The sequence below is a fragment of the Centruroides sculpturatus genome, unplaced genomic scaffold, assembly GCF_000671375.1.
Source record: "Centruroides sculpturatus isolate CEXI.00-Female unplaced genomic scaffold, Cexi_2.0 scaffold49, whole genome shotgun sequence".
Lineage (NCBI taxonomy): Eukaryota > Metazoa > Arthropoda > Arachnida > Scorpiones > Buthidae > Centruroides > Centruroides sculpturatus.
The window spans coordinates 1156398-1173419 of NW_019384317.1; the positions used below are offsets into that span (position 1 = coordinate 1156398).

The 17022-nt window shown below is 29.2% G+C and overlaps 1 pseudogene; it reads right to left on the reverse strand.

Moving 5' to 3' along the window:
• Window positions 1-3823: 3823 nt before the first annotated feature.
• Window positions 3824-11922, reverse strand: LOC111623699 (annotated as a pseudogene).
• Between the last annotated feature and the right edge of the window lie 5100 nt (window positions 11923-17022).

Genomic DNA, 17022 nt, shown 5'->3' on the forward strand with positions numbered 1-17022 from the left:
AACCTTTCATCTTGGGAATTTGAATTTCTAATTGAGATTTGTTAAATAAACCTGAATTTTTATTTATCATTTCATTACAACTAGCTTTTAGATTTTCTTTCCATTCATTTTTAATTTTAAAATTTTATATTATTGTGCTTTTTTAAAATGTTAAGATAGTATACAGGAAGCTGCAAGAATATTCTCCCACAAAAAAAAATTTTTTTTGAATTATTATTAATTATCTGTTAAAAGAATAAAAGCATCCCAGGAAGAAGCCCAAGGACAATTGCCTGACTTGTCTTTATCTACAAAAAATTTTCACTTCTTTTGAATGTGGACTGTCATCAATGATTATGAACTTTCTAAAAAATTAGATGCTTTAAAACTGTTGAGTATGAACAGTTTTGCTGGGTTAAATAACCAAGGAATAATGACATCTTGCCATTCTAAGGAATCTGGGTTTAAGTCCAGATCAGATCTAACTGCAGAGTCTATTGTCTATTATTCTGCTATTCTTGTTTTTCAGATCATGAGTTTCAATTCTACTTCAAATATGAATGTTTATGTTTGTTAGTTTTTAATGGAGTCTTACAAAAATTCTCCTCTCAATTGAACTGGATAATGTATGAAAGGAATGACTTATCTGATGAAGGTCTTAGTGGTAAACCAAACATGTTTGTAGGACTTTTAAATTGGATTGCTAAACTGATTTGAGGCTGTGATATATACAGTGTCTTATACAAAGAAGAGCACTTGTGACCATAAAAAGTAGGTAAAAATTTTATGAAATAATTAATTAATGACATAATTTAAAAACACCAACAAAAACAAAATTATAACAATTGATTTGTTATAAGCAACATACTGAAGTAAATAATCTAATAGTATAATTAAAACAATCATAAAAAATTCAGACAGACAAATACTGAAAAGTAATACGCCATTAAAGAATCTAAACATTTTTTGTATCAATAAAATAAAGATACACCATTTATTTTTTAAAATAAGAGAGTTATTACTATAAAAAATAATACCGGAACTATTTTTGCTAACCTATCATCAAGTATAACATTTTAAAATATTTCTGAATAATAATATATTCTGAAGTAAGTATAAAATTCTATCTAATTTATTGTTATAAATATTAAAATAAACAATTAGACAAAAAAATTCAAATATTTAACATATAAACATGAACTTTATAAACCCAATTTTCAGCACAATACAATGTGCCAAATTATCAGGTTGTATTAAGACTAAGTTAATAATTACACACACAGTAATTTGTCTACAGGTAGATTGTTAGACTGCCATCTCATAATTTTAATTTATAAAATTATAAAAATTTATCATGAGATGGTAGCCTAACTGCTTACCTTTAGACAAATTACTTCTAATTACTAACTTAGTCTTAATATAGCCCAATAATTCAGCATATAACTAGCTTTAATCAAATATTCAAGATTAATTTTTGCTATTCTATCATCTCCTAGCCAAATTGCTTTAATATAGCCCAATAAATAATCTGGTGAATCATTTGGCAATCTGAAAAGTAATTTTTGTACTGAAGTTATAGCAATGATATATCAATTGAAATAGCACATCATGGAAATTTGTAAGGGATGAAAAAAAGAAATTGTATTTCCAACTCAAAGCAGAGGACTATGGAATCAGTAGACAAAGCCCCCAACTCTGACTAACAGAATTTTAGAAATCCTGACGTTTACTCCTAACTCTAAATAATAATTCAAAATACAATTGATTATATTAAACCAGAATGGCATTTATCACTACTAAGTAAACCATAACACATTCCTATCAGGGACAATTTTTCATCATATCATCATCAACCACATGTCGAGGTTATGAAGAACAGTTCAAAACTACAACATTTAACTAGAGTCAGCCATTTTGTACAAGTCTTTTAACAAAAAATTTCAAACTTACTATAACACAGAACATATTCAAATATAAATTTCTAGAACAAAAATCAACAGTAATTAGTGATATAAATGCTCAACATAAATCATAATTACAGTTTAAAAACAAATTTAATGAGAAACGTTTTTGATTGTATGGTACTGTACTTGTTCTGGATCATCTTCATGTTACAAACATTCAAAAAAAAAAAAAAAACAATTTCATACAAACTTCAAAAAGGTTGAAATGGCATGTGATTAGACACTAGTGTAGACAGATCATAGGTAGATGTATTAAAATTAAACTTCAAATAAGGGTGTCCATACCTGCAGAAATGTGTTTGTCCTTGTTGGTTGAATTTTTCTTGATAGCTTTGTAGATCTCTAGTTTTTTTTTTCAATTATTCAGATAATTGGATTGTTCTGCAGTGTATAAGCTGGGCCATGTCTAGGTGTACTTAAGCCTATTGTTCAGTTGCAAAGGTAGACAATGTAATTGTGGTCTGATCCTTTTTAATTGGTGTTAAATGCTCCTTTAAACAATGAGTGGGCAGGTTATGACTTCAATGTATTGATCCAGTTTGTTTTTCATTAAATTTACAATTTTAAACTGAAATTTTTATTGTGCATTTCTATAACCTTATCCAGTTTGTGGTGTTAGCTAATGTAATTAGTAATATGCAAAGAAAGATCAAGAGTAGGAAAAGTATAAGAAGACAAGATCTTGCATTAGAGGCAGCACCTAAAATGTGAGATGGGAGGTTAATGCTTCTATTAGGATCTTAATATAAAGTACAGTATATAAGAAAAAAACAGGAGTCAAAGTGGGTCCATTTTTACTGATTCTGACTCCTTCAGCAACAAATTCACTTCTGACTCCAATTCCTACATCAAGCCATGTAAAAATGTATTGAGTTCACATGCAATCAAATTGATGCTGTTTAATGTAACTGCCATTTTTGTGGGCCAGAAACTACATTTGGTAAATAAAGCAATTGAGAGCAAAACACAACTTGTCTAGAGAAATGTTCTTACATGTTTTGTAACATTATTCTTAATACTGTTAAATCATATAAGTAGATAGTAAAATGTTACTTTTATGTTTTATCATACCTTGATTGGGGTAAACCAATCACCATTTGCAAAAATGTTGCAAATACCTTAAAAAAAAAAAAATCACATGAAAACCAAGAAAACAATCATCTCCTAATATTTTAATCTCAATGTTTTGAGATTAAAATATTTATTACTTTTTCTAGTGCACTCAGGAACCACAGCTTAAAAAAAAAATCACTCAAAATACAAGTTTTATGGTATAAAACTCCTTTTTTCAGGTGATTTTTAATGTCTCCATCATTAAAACTGACTTCTGATGTACCCAGAATCTCGAAATTAAAAGTCACCGAAAAACCACATCAAAATCCTGGTGTAAATCTCTTAAAAAAAGATTTTATGCTCAAAAATCCTTTAAAAATACTATATCTAATTATTATTAAATCTTTAGAGCATTTTAGTCTTTGAACTCAAGTGGCTTTGGCTTGAGTTTTTCTTGGAGCTCAATATTCATGACAAAATCATCTAAGAAAGCACATAAAACTACTTAATCAACAACCTACAATTTAATATTTAACAGTCACTTTAGTTTAGACCATAGAGTAGAGATTCACACCTAAATGCAAAATTTCCAGCAAAGAAATGCTTAACTTCAATGTCTTCCATTTTTACATTTCCTGAAGAGGGCTGATAAAATATTGGCCGAAATCATTTAAACATAGAAGTGTTTCTTTGCTGGAAATTTTTCATTTAGGTGTGATTCTCTACTCTACATGTACAGTTCCAGTTTTCTGGTAAAGCTGTTGTTTATAGTTTAGACTGGTAGGCAATTTAATCACTGTCTGACAGGAGAGAGAATTAGAAACACCTAAAGCAACAAATGTCACTGTTTTATTTGATAATTCTGAAATAAAGTCAAAAACAAAAAACTGAACAAATCTTTGCAAAAGACATTGAATATTTTATTGCTCCTTCTTTAACACTAAGCAAAGCAATGTCCTTCAAACAAAAAATGCTATTTAATCATTGATTCTGCTTACTATAACACAAGTTATTTCACTTACTGCTACTGGCAGCATCTCAACAATCTCTATCTTCAACAAACTTTGCTTCCTTTACATTAATGCTATCAAATAATGCATTGTTACTTTTTCTCTTTATTGAAGCACAAACCAACAAATATTTCAATGAAAACCTTGACAATCCAGTAAATAAGTTAATGTAAATTTGACAAATGTTTTTGATCTTTACACAAGATCTGCTTCAGGTCAACAACATTCTAAATTGGAATGCTTAGAACTTAAATAAATATTCCTTTTTAACATCTTTGTGCTCATTCTTGTCCAAAGTTTCACAATAATATCAAATATTTGCTGCAGAGCTATAATGTATCAAATTAATATTTTCCTCAGAGGCCTTTACTGACATGTGGGCCATTGATGTCTTCATATTTCAATTTAAATGCAACTCCAACTGGTCCAAGAGTCACAAGCATGTCAAATTCCTTCTTTACTTTGTTTCAAACAGTACTACACTATAACATTGAAGTTCTCAATCACATTCAACAAACCATTATCTGATAAAAGCAAGAACTGCACTATATGTCATGAAATGTGCTTTTCAATTTCAATGTATATTCAATTGTTGGCTGAGCATTGTTATTGTAATGCTCTTGTCCTCAAGAAGTTTCTTGACTGGCTTTTGTATCTCAGGTTTCACAATCAATTTTCCTAAGATTTCCACATAACATGACTTGGCACAATAGCTATCAAACATTTTTCCCATTAACATTTGTCTTCAAATAACTTTGATAGACCAGATCTTGTAAATTCTTGTTTTCTCACTTTTGATACCCATCATACGATTTTTCAATACTATCAAGACCCTTTGCTGTTGAAACTCATTTTTCTAAAACAGGCAGTTTACTTCCTCAGCAGTAAATCCATACACTTCAAAAAATGCAGGATTCTGCAATAATTAAACATCTTCACAGTTCTATAATTCCCATAAGAAGACTCCAGAAAAACAGACATAGGAATTCATTAATGCACTCTCCACAAAGACTCTTTCAAGGTTGCTGACATCAGATGACAAGTAGTCTGAATTAGGTATTTCAGGATTTCATCATTCATGCCTTTTATGTAATAGGTAAATTAACACTTGATAATTTTTTCTTGAAATAAGTGTAGAAGATTTCAGATAAGAATTGCAATCCCTTTCCTAAATCTCCTTGATCTATCTATCTCTTGCTTCCTACCATGGCTAGAATATTTCGGCAATGTGTCCAGATCTATTAACTTCTTATTTTTTCCAACTCTTAGAACTATCAGCAGCTGTTTCCAGGAGGTCAAAATGCTCCTGGAATGCATCACTAAAAACTGTCTTCAGCAATGTTAAAATTTTATTTTGTGACTCAACTATATCATCATTAAAAGTCAGAAATCATAGGGTACTGACCAAAATGTTTATCAACAAAGTTCAGATCATCACGACCTAGCTATAAATCCATAAATAGCTTATCCATATCATTATCCTTTGGATTTCTATCTCCACCTCGTGGAATCCTGATCATGTCCATGAAGGTCAACTTCCCAAAAAGACTCAAAACTGTCGTCTTGATCAAAAACACTTCACATCCAAAGAAATCTTTTATGAACTTGCTCTTGGCCAAAAGGTATGTGTTCTTGAGACCACCTTAAAATCCTCAGTAGATATATCAGCTATTTCTGATGGCTTTAATATCTGAAAACAAAATTAAGAAGGTCTCATAAAATTTGGTAACCACATGGAATTACTCAAGATAAGAATGAAATACATATCAGCAAAAGATTATGCACACAACAACAGAAACCGTAGCAAAAATAAAAAATAAAAAGCTATGTTAGCACATGTCATCCAATGCAATTAACATATTATTCTTCAAAGCATTAAAAAAGCTTCAAGATTAATGAATTATGATGTCATTCTCAACTTACCTGGCTGGATTCAAATACATCAGTACTTTCACTTTTGATAGCAGTTCTAGGTTCACCATAATCCCCTACATTCTTGTCAACAGATCTATCACCAATATCCATTCTTGGTTGTTTTTTGGCTTGCTCATCCATAAATTGTCTATAAAACAGATATTACCAGTGCATAAATAACTACTGAGAAATGCAATGCTGAACAGTAAAAACACTCCAAAAAAAAACCTTAAAAATTGAGTTAATGCAAATATTAAAGTTTTTTTGGTGTGTTTTTAATGAATAAATAATTAACATAAAATAATACTATAGCAAATTTTACTGGATTGATATAATAATCATATTAAATAAAATAACTGTAAAACTAAAAGGGCCTTGCATTATGAGATAACTTCATTGCTTTAAAACTTTTTTTCTTTATAACAGTCAATTGGTGCTGGTGCATTGATAGATGTAATGTTGTTTATATATAAAATTAGTCCCCTCTTTAGTTGTTTTCATAGTTTTAAATTTTTCTTTACTATATGTACGAATTCATTCTATTGAGAAAACTGATTTAAAATCATCATAGAAGTTAATACCTTTAATGGTTTTATTTGTGTAAAATACACAAATAAAACCATATATAATGCTAAAGATAATAATAAAGATAATGGTCTATTATCTTTTGTCTCTACAACTAAAGCAAAAAACATTATTTCATTTGACCCCTCATTGTCATTATGCTTCTTAGCTTCTTCATAAGTTATTTTCTTATATTGGTCTTCTCTTGCTAGTAAATCATCAATAATTTCTTCATTTCTAAAATTAAAATACAATTTTATAGCCTTGTCAAACCAGTGTCACAAAAAACTTTAACATGATTTGGTTGCTTATCTACAATTTTTAAATTATCAATTCCCTCTACTATTCTTTTCAGAATATAATCCTTATTTTTCTTATGATTTGTTGTAATTCTGGAGTATTTGTTTTAAGTGAGTTGACCTTCAACTTCATTATCTGATGACATGTATCTTTTTATTTATCCATTTATTACATTAAGAATTTATGATAAGGAATATGGTATTGTGTGGTTTGGAATATGGTAAGGTGTAGTATGGTATTGTATGGTAAAAAATTTTATATAAGTGAGGATTTATAGTTTTATAACATTACTAACAGAACACAATTTCAAACAAAATAGCATTAAACAATTTGCTAAAATGTATAAAGTATCAGAAAAACCTGTCTCAAAGTATCTTAGAGAACATAGTATAAACCATAATAAAAGAACTATCATAATAGTTAAAAATCAAGATGTCAATGGTAAATTTTGCTTGTCTCGAAGTTAAATCTTTCAAAGATTATCAATCTAAAATGGCAAAGCCCTTGAATGGCCTTCCACCTGAGAGTTAAGCCATCAAATGACCTTTGGTCCGAGGGCGAAGCCCAAAGCCCAAAAGTAAAATTCAATTAATAAAACTAAACCAGTTAAAACATTTAATGAATTATTAAAAAGATAAGATATAATTTAGCATCATCAATCTCAAGGCTCAAGTACTTTTTTAGCAGCCCTATTGCTCAAGATCAGCTGTTATAGTTTCACTCAGGTTCCCTGATTATCAAGATCCATAAGAATTGCATTAAAAAGTTCTAAGCTTCTGTATCCTTTGTTACCAGGACGCAGCATGTCTTGTGACTTCAACTATCTATAGCAGTTCAGCTGCCAGGATGCAAAATGTCTTCTATTTGTTTACGATTTTCGAGTTGTGGAGATGCAGTCTTTATGTTCCCATGCAAGAGTATCTGTAGAGTTCAGAATTAAGCATCATTTATCATCCTTCCAGCTTAGAGATTTCTTCAATTCTCGAGTAAAAATAGGCTTATAGCTTCTATGCACTATTTATGGAAATACTCAATTTGATTGAAAATGCAATTTTTATAATCTTCAAAACAAATTTCTTTACTCCTTTTAATTTTTTACTCACAGAATAAGTTTCATTACTTTAGACCTCTGTTCAATAACTATACATTTTTTATCTTAATTAATCTAAAAATTGTAACATTTTTTCTTAATTCAGTTCATCTTTAAATTTTCCAGTTGCTTTCTTATTTTTATCACTGTGAATGGAATGATGATCTTTACGATAATCAGATGTGTCAAACAAGTCTAGATTTTTTTCATAAACTCATAGAAATCAACATCTTTAAAGTTGTATATGTAAGAATCATAATGACACACTTGGAACCAAATTACAGTGCGATACAAAAACACCATCGGAAAAAAACGAACATTTTCGAACCCCTTCTGAGCTCTGCATCAAGTTCTTAATTGTTCCTAGATGGATATTCGATTATGGAATGACATTTAAATAAGAGTTTGATTATAAGTTCAAAAAAATTTACAAAAAACCATGTTGCACATGTGCAATGAGGGCCTACCCCTTTACAACGGATAGAGCGAGTTGAGAATACGAGCGGATAGAGCGAGTTGTGAATCAACTCCTGCCAGGCCAACAACAAAACCATCTCCTCTTTAAAATTTATGCACGTAGCTTCGATGCTGGGTTTAAAATGATATATTGGGCAAATCATGTTTACAGGGAAGATTTCAAAAACCAAAAATTTAAGTTTTCATATTGTTTGAAAATATTTTTCCTTTTTTCTCAGCTTCTAATCAAGGTACAAAATTAATTTTTAAACCAATTTTTTATTTGCAGTTCAAACACTGTAAATTACCAATAAGAGTCAAGCTGAGTAAAGTTTCTGAGTAATCTTTTGTGGATTTGTGGCTCTCTTATCTGCTACAATTCTGGTGTGTGATTCAAAACTGTGCCATCTTCCCTCAGTAACTGCAGATGATGATAATGGCAAGAAGTGTGTTTTATTCAATAGAAGAATTTAATTCCAATATTTATCATTTTATCTCAGAACATAGAAATGATGAATTATGGAAATTAAATGAAGGTGATTGTCATGGTGATGTTGTGTAATGAATATGATTGATCAATTTGAATGGTAACGAATGCTGCCGAGGAGAGATTGTTAAAAAAAGTGACCAGTTAAATTTGAATTGGTGGCGCATGCATCTCAAGGAAGAGACCGTTGGCGAAAATATCAGGCGAGGTGACAGACCTGGAACAGAGCTACAACTAGCATAGCCACTGACTGGTCAACCGACAGCCATTGACGTGGAAGCGGGAAATTCATTTTTGGAAGAAAGTGCCATAGCTAGACAACTGCTCATCGGTCGTAAAGTGCATTCTTGACAGAGAAGTTTGGAGATAAGAACTATTGGAACTTTTCATTGTTTATTGGCATACTGAACAGTTCCCAATTGTGAAACCATATATATTTTTTAACTTTACTGTGATGTTGAAGAAATATGCTGCTTATCCCAGATGCCATGAAATTAAATTTGAATATACAAGTTTAATTCTAAATTAATAATGAGAGGCAACAACATGTTACGACTATTGATTTTAATATTTTGGATCTCGAGCAGCAAAATCTGATTTAATTATTCTTACAAACTATTAAGACAAAAGAACAGCGAGTTTCAAGACATAAAACCAGCACTTATTACAAAATGAATAAGAATCTGCTCAATGGTATCAGCCTGATAACATGTTATCATATCGAAACATGAACCTGCAGGATCACTCTTTAAGGGGTTGTAGGATAGACTTTTACAAGATGCTCAATACAATGTGTCAATAGAGAATATGACCCCAACTTACACTGAAGATCTGGAACTGCTCTTTGATCCTAGAGATGAAAAATGGAAGACCTACAGTCAACAATTCAAAGTGACATCCCTTTTTAATACTAAAATCAACAAAATTAACATCAATACTTGTTTCCTATCATACCAATACAGCAAAATTTTAACAAAAATATTTATTTGCTTTGAACTAAAATCAAAGCAACAAAACACTTAAGCAAAATGGCTAGAAAACCTCAGAAAAAACAATGGCTTAGGTTTGGGCTCTTACTAAATAAGAAAATATAGTTTAATATATAAAACTTTGAGAGGATTTAAATGTATTTTAAAATATAGTTGACCATTTCATGACCTCGTATCAAAACTAAGTGATACAAAAATCACCCTTAAATATCCCAAATACAAACATTTCATTCTTAAATATCACACAAGACTTTGTTACACGGTTCTCCTCGTAATAGGTTACAGAGTTTTGTTTTTAAACTCTGCGTCGATTAGAACCGAAAGGAAAACGTTTCGATAATAGCGTAATATGTTAATATCGATACTAAACACAATTACTCCACTTGACTTCCTAATATTGTAATTATTAAAAGGTAAAGACAGTACACATTCTAAAGCTGCTAATAACTTTAAATAAATTTTTTTAAAAAGCCATAAGAAGCAAAGCTGATGAAAATCCTGTAGTTATCTATGCAGCTTCTAGATACAAATGGGTTTTAGTAAAATTCACGATAAACATATCCCGAAATCTAAAGCTTTAGATTATTTTTGAGCTTTTAAAAACCTATCATATCATTTGAGCCTGGTAAAGTCAGTCGGAGCATCGTCATGGCTACAAGGTTCTATTCTATCAATAAAACAATTACAAGTCACGTAACAGAAAAATCAACTACTGTTTTCAGGCCTATTCGTTGCTTTTGTAGATAAGAAATTCGCGTAAAATATGTTTTCAAGTGAAAACGTTCACTTTTATAACCAAGCATTAATATTTATTCGATAAACTAATCAATTACAAGGCCTCGTGCAATTAGGCCTATTATTTCAGCTTGATAATGTTTGTAAATATCGCGAGTAAATTCTCTTATAACCGGGCCGATTCATTATGACTATAGATTAAATCCGACATTGCACACGTAAAAAGTAAAAAAAAAGACACTTACCAAAACTTTCGATGACGTCGCCAGCTCTCCGCTAAAGATGCGTTGTACGACTTTCTCCCGGGACTCACAGATGGCGCTTCGGTTCTGCAACTGGTCAAAATTTTTGAGCGGCGGTTTTCTGCTTTTTTTTAACGAAAGTATTTTTTTAAGCAGAAAACGCCACTTCTACAACACGCAACGGTTCATTCAGAAAAGCTGTTTTTCATTGATTTTTAATCTCCCCATCCGAGAGCCAAAAAAACAATCGTTTTTTCGTTTTTGGAGACTGTGAGCGTATTTATGGTGTCAAACCACTTTTCTGAGGTGCTTTTTCACTGATTTTTTTTACTGCTGTTCTTGCGTGCGCTAGAAAAAGTAGCAAATATTTTTTTTATCTCAAAATTGCGATTGGGAGATGTGTTTTCTCAGTTTTCGTGCGAATTTCTGAGGTATGTGCACCTCATATTTTAAGGTCTTAGCTGATTTTACTGTGCCTCAACCGAAGTTCGATAAAACTAACATATACTAACTTCCACAACAGAACGTTTGTGTTTTGCTATCGAACACATTACATACTAGCGTAAATGCAATTTCTAGTCTGCGACAACAGTGCCACATCAAACTATCAATATTATCAGGAGTGAACTCAATAGGTTTTCGAATTGTGAAAACAATTCCTCCTATTGCAAGTCAGTAACTTTAGTTAATGTAACATTTCAATTGTGCATCATAAATTTTGTGTCTATGATGTAAAAATAACTGATTAGGTAAAAACATAAACAACATAATACCAATAACTATTTTGAGATAGACAATAATTTTTATCAACAAAAGGATGGTGTCAGTATGGGATTGAAGATGGGGCCAAAGCTAGCTGAGTTAGTGATGAAAAGCATAGATAAAAAAATAAAAAACATTCCAGATGTGAAAAGCGTAATGAGATATGTTGATTATTTAGTAATTTATAATAAAAAAATAACTAATGATAGAATAATATTAAATAAGATAAATAATATAAATGAAAATATAAAATTTGAGATTGAAGTAGAGAAACACAACCAAATAAATTTTCTAGATACAGTAGAACCTCAAAAACTCGGCTCTCAATAACCCGGCACTCCGGATAACTCGGCCACACCTTGGCAGGGCAAAAAAATCCTTAGTTAATTAATTTTCATTATAGACAGCTTTATAAAAGTATAAAAGCTCTCATAAAGTATTTTTCTGAGGTCTGTCTTATCAGGTAAATTACTGTACACAGTGTATTCATTAATTTTCATTTTCATGTAGTAAAGGCTCTATGCCTTCATAAAGTACGTACTTTTCCTTTGTTTAAGGGTATTTGGGCAGTTTATTCTCTGTTGTATTCTCCAGCAAACAATACATACAAGTACAGTACACTATTTTCTGAGGAAACACGCATCTTATCCTTTTTTAACCCCATTCCCGATAACCCGGCATTTTCACAAACTCAGCCACCCTTCGGTCCACATTAGGCCGAGTTTTCGAGGTTCTACTGTATTACTGTAATTAATAAAATAGATAAATTCTCATTCAAAACATACAAAAAACCATGCAACGTAAATAAAACCATTAACTATCACTCTTACACACTTGAAACCATAAAAAAGAAGGCATACATGATGGATATAAAAAATATATATACCAGGATTTCTGGCTAGCTCGGTGTCACACTTGCCTGCCCTGATAGACTGCTGGTGTTCAGAAATACGGCAAGACAACATTCTGGATGTCGCTCCGACATACTGGGTATGAGTACCAGACGTTGTACATTCCAAAGGGATAGAATAAACTCCAGACCTCTCTAGCATGGAAAAAGCCTCCTTATCATTGCATAATACCCTTCTAAGGTTTGGTCGCAGAGAAACTGGTAGAAAGAGCGCATGTTGCCTAAAAACATGACAAATGCGGACAGTAATACGGTCACATATTCTTTCATTTTTAATAAGGAAGGAAAAAACACTCATATGCTGAGGCCACATTCACATAGCTTTTATTACAAGAAATTGTTATAATTGCTATATTTTATTATTAATTATTGTTGTTACTGTACCTAAATTAATAAATTAAATTTTATCACAGATACTTATATATACTATATTTTATCCAACATACAAGGTTCAGTACTATCTGCAGTTTTAAGCATCCACTGAGGAGTCTTGGAATGTGTCTCTTGCAGAAAAGGGAGTTACTGTAGTTATTATTGATAATTGATAGACAAACAACAAAATTATAGTGTAATTTCACTATAATGTAAATATAAACGTATTACTTATAACAGCATAATAACTACAAAAAATAAATTAAATAAAAGTAAAAAGTTGCATTCCTGAAGATGAGTTGTTGAGCTTGAAAGCACAGTTTATTTTCTGTATTTATTACTCATTAAAAGCAATATTTTCTTATTTACATAAATAATGTTTAATGAAATGGATACATCTCATTTTCAAAATACTTTTGTAAAACAGCTTTGGTTTCATTCTCTAACACAAGAAATTCCAAGAAATATAATACAAGAAATAATGAAAATAAGTCTCATTATTGTTCTACTGAATGCAAATTGTATACAGATTGTATTATAACTATTTTAAATCTAGTAACGATGAATCATTCATGAGTTTAAAGCGTTAGTATTACTAAATAAAGAGTTGAAACTTCTATAGAAAAAGTGGCTATTTGCTAATTTAATATTGCTTCTAAGGATGAGTTGTCTTTTCTCAACATAAACTGACAATAAATCTATTATCAAAATCCTTACACATGCAACAATGATTGATTAATTTTTAAATAGGCTAGTTATTTTAGTATTTAAAAGTTTTATAAATGAAATATCAGGAATAATAAGCAATATTAATTTCAAGAATATTAATTTAATTAAAAAATAGAACTACTATAGATACCTTAGCAGTAAATGATTACATCTTAAACATTTTTAATCCATTTAATAAATCATCATCATGTTAAGAATTAAAAATATTCCAACATAAAACAATATAAGAAATTAAATATATTACAAAAATTTGAACAGAAAAGTCAATCTTATTTTCTTTCAAGAATATCTTTGGTACTTTATTTAACTCTCTGCAAATAAGAAATACCTGTATTTGAAGTTATTCAGTCTCTTGAGATCTCTATTCTAAAGAAACACATATGTTACTAGACGGTATATTATGCCGTATGTATGTATGTATGGCAAAGCTGACAAAAACTGTATATACTATAAGCACAAAAATAGGCAAATTATGTATGCTCATTAGCACTTCACTTAACTTTGATATGTTGAAAAAACTTGTATATCTTGGTTGTTTTGATTTTGTTTTCTGCCTATTGAATATAACAACTGCTCCATATCACCAGTGTCATGTACAGCCTGTTTATTCCTGGTGAAACTCATAGGAAAGTATTCATAAATTGGAAATAATCAATGTTCTCACTAAATTTCAGCACTAAACTTGGATAGTGTCAGAATGTTCACTAAGTGGCTCCTTCTCAATCCTTCAGCTTGTTGACTCTTCGTACAATTCTTCAATTGTATATATCCCAGATGTAACAAGTGTGTCATCAAACTCTACAAGTTCCAAAATACTAACCAAACATTGAAAAAAATGCAAAGTTTACAAAAGATGGGGCTAGAAAAAATCCATTATTCTGAGTTACTGATCTGCTAAAAGAAGATAAAATTTCACTAATTTGATGTGACCTGATAAAAAAATCTGTTATTATATAAACTGTTAAAATGAGATTCTACTGTATCTGTAAGTAGGATTATATTTGGGCTACAATTAATTATTAAAAGATCAAATAATGTAATATGACTTAAGGGTAATCAATTAGGCTACAATCTGTCTACCTTTAGACCAAATTATGTTATTTGATCAGTTAATAAATAGCTTAATCATAGTCTGAATGCAATCTGACTTGTAGATGTTTGACTAATAGAAAAATCAGACTTTGGTTATTTGAATAATGCTAATATTGTATTCTATTCTAGATATTAAAATTAATTAAACCATTTAGAATCAGATTAAAATAATTTAAGTAAATGAAGCTTCTAAAAATAATTTATGTATTTTATAACAAAAAATAAAAATTTAATTGGGATTTTAAGGCCAAATTTATAAAAAAAATATTTAAATATTAAAGTCATATTTTAAGTCAGTGTTGATAAAAAAACAGTAAACTATACATTTCAGAAAAGATCTCATATGATTGAATTTTTATAATATCAAATAAAAATACATTTAAAACATATAAATATTAACAATATATCAAATAGCTTATAAGTTTATATCAGATAATTTAAAACAGGTGACTCCATCTTTTGACAAATTTAGCAATTCATTATCAAGATAACAGCTTAAAGTAGCACATTATTATTTCCATATTAAAAATAACTTTTACAGTTTATTAGAATATTAATTATCAATGATGTATACTAATAAATCATAAAATTAATTGTGTAAAAAATAATTAAAAGAAATTTACTGCATAGAAGATGATGTGAAACTGAATTTTTTCCTGTATAAATGATTATCTTAATATTTTTAATTTTAAATTAATTAATTTTAAAAAAATAGATTACTTTTGAGAACAAATTAACTTTGTTATAACAACTGATTTTTAGGTTTTTTTAAATTAATGTTTAAAATGTTAATTCTTACTTAAATATCATCTTTTGCGCTCAATATATGATACTATAATCAAAAACAATGTATTTCATAAATTAATCATATGAAATTTTTTTGTTATTCTTTCATTTTACAATTTTTGTTACAGTTTTATTTCAAAAATTCTATATATATTTTCTTAATCATATACTAACAGTACACTTCAATTTCATCTTTTTAATTTTAACTTAAGTAAAAAATATAATACAGGTATACCTCGCCTTATGTTGGTAATTGGTTCCAGGAGAGGCGATGTAAGTCGAAAAACGACGTAAGTCGAATTTACTTGTCTCCGAATCTACTTGTCACTAGGCTATACCATAAATTACCATTCCCGGTTCTGTATTTTATTTATTAATGCATTTTTAATAATATATGGTAAATAAGGATCTATTTTAAGCTTACAAACAAATAAATTTTAGTTTTTAATATAGTACAGAAAAAATTAATCTAAATTTACCAATGCATGTACTGTAAATACAGTAATGTACATACTTGTAAATATATATATTTTAATATGATTTTATGTGCTTTAAACATTTTTCTAGTGATATTACGACTTCAATATTTGTGGTGGACAGACATAAAGTCAATAAAATGACTTAAACTTGATTTTTATTTTTCCATGTACTTTTTTTGACAAACGACGTATAATCGGGAACGACGTAAGTCGAGGTATACCTGTATTCTAGAGTAATGCAAATAATTCTGAATTATTAAAATTATGTATTCATTTTCAATAATTTTCATGCATTAAATAATGTTACTTTTTAATTATTTTTGATAATTTGTTCACTAGTTTAATTCACAAATATTGAAAAATGTTTTTACTGATTTCCAATTTACACAATATCGATATATTTGAAATTCTTCATCTGAATAAAGATGATTCAAATAAAAATTTCAATTCTTCTTCACAACCATAACATTAACTTCTGAGAATGAATTAAAATACTGATATCTACTGATATTTATGAAAATATTAGTTAAGTCAAAATATTTGAGAAAAGAAAAGAAAAATGCATGTTTTTGCAATAATTTGTGAAAAACTTGTGATATTTTATTGACATTTGGAAAAACATCAAACACCTTATACTATTATAAAGAGAATTCTATAAATTAATCTATTCAGAAACATTTATTTCCACATTAAAAGATTTGCTGAAGAATCAAGGTATATATACAGTACAATTTTGATAATTTGACATATTTAGGACTAGAACAGTGTCAGATTAAGGAGTTTGCCAGATTATTGAAACTAATTTTAATGAACGTTCAAAAATTCAATTGTTTAATCACTTAAAAAAAAATATTTGTTTATTTACATGATATTAGTATATTGTATTAATTAAAAACATATATAAAATAAAAAATAAATTAAGAATTCCAAACTTAAAAAAAATTTCTATATTAACCAGATAACCTTTTCTTTATTCCAGAAATGTATTAGCAGATCTGATAATAAATTGCTGGAATAAAAGAAAGATTATTTGGTTGATATATATAAAACATCAAGAAAATATAAAAGGAGAGCACAATCAATTTGAGCAGCCTATAGATGATGAATCT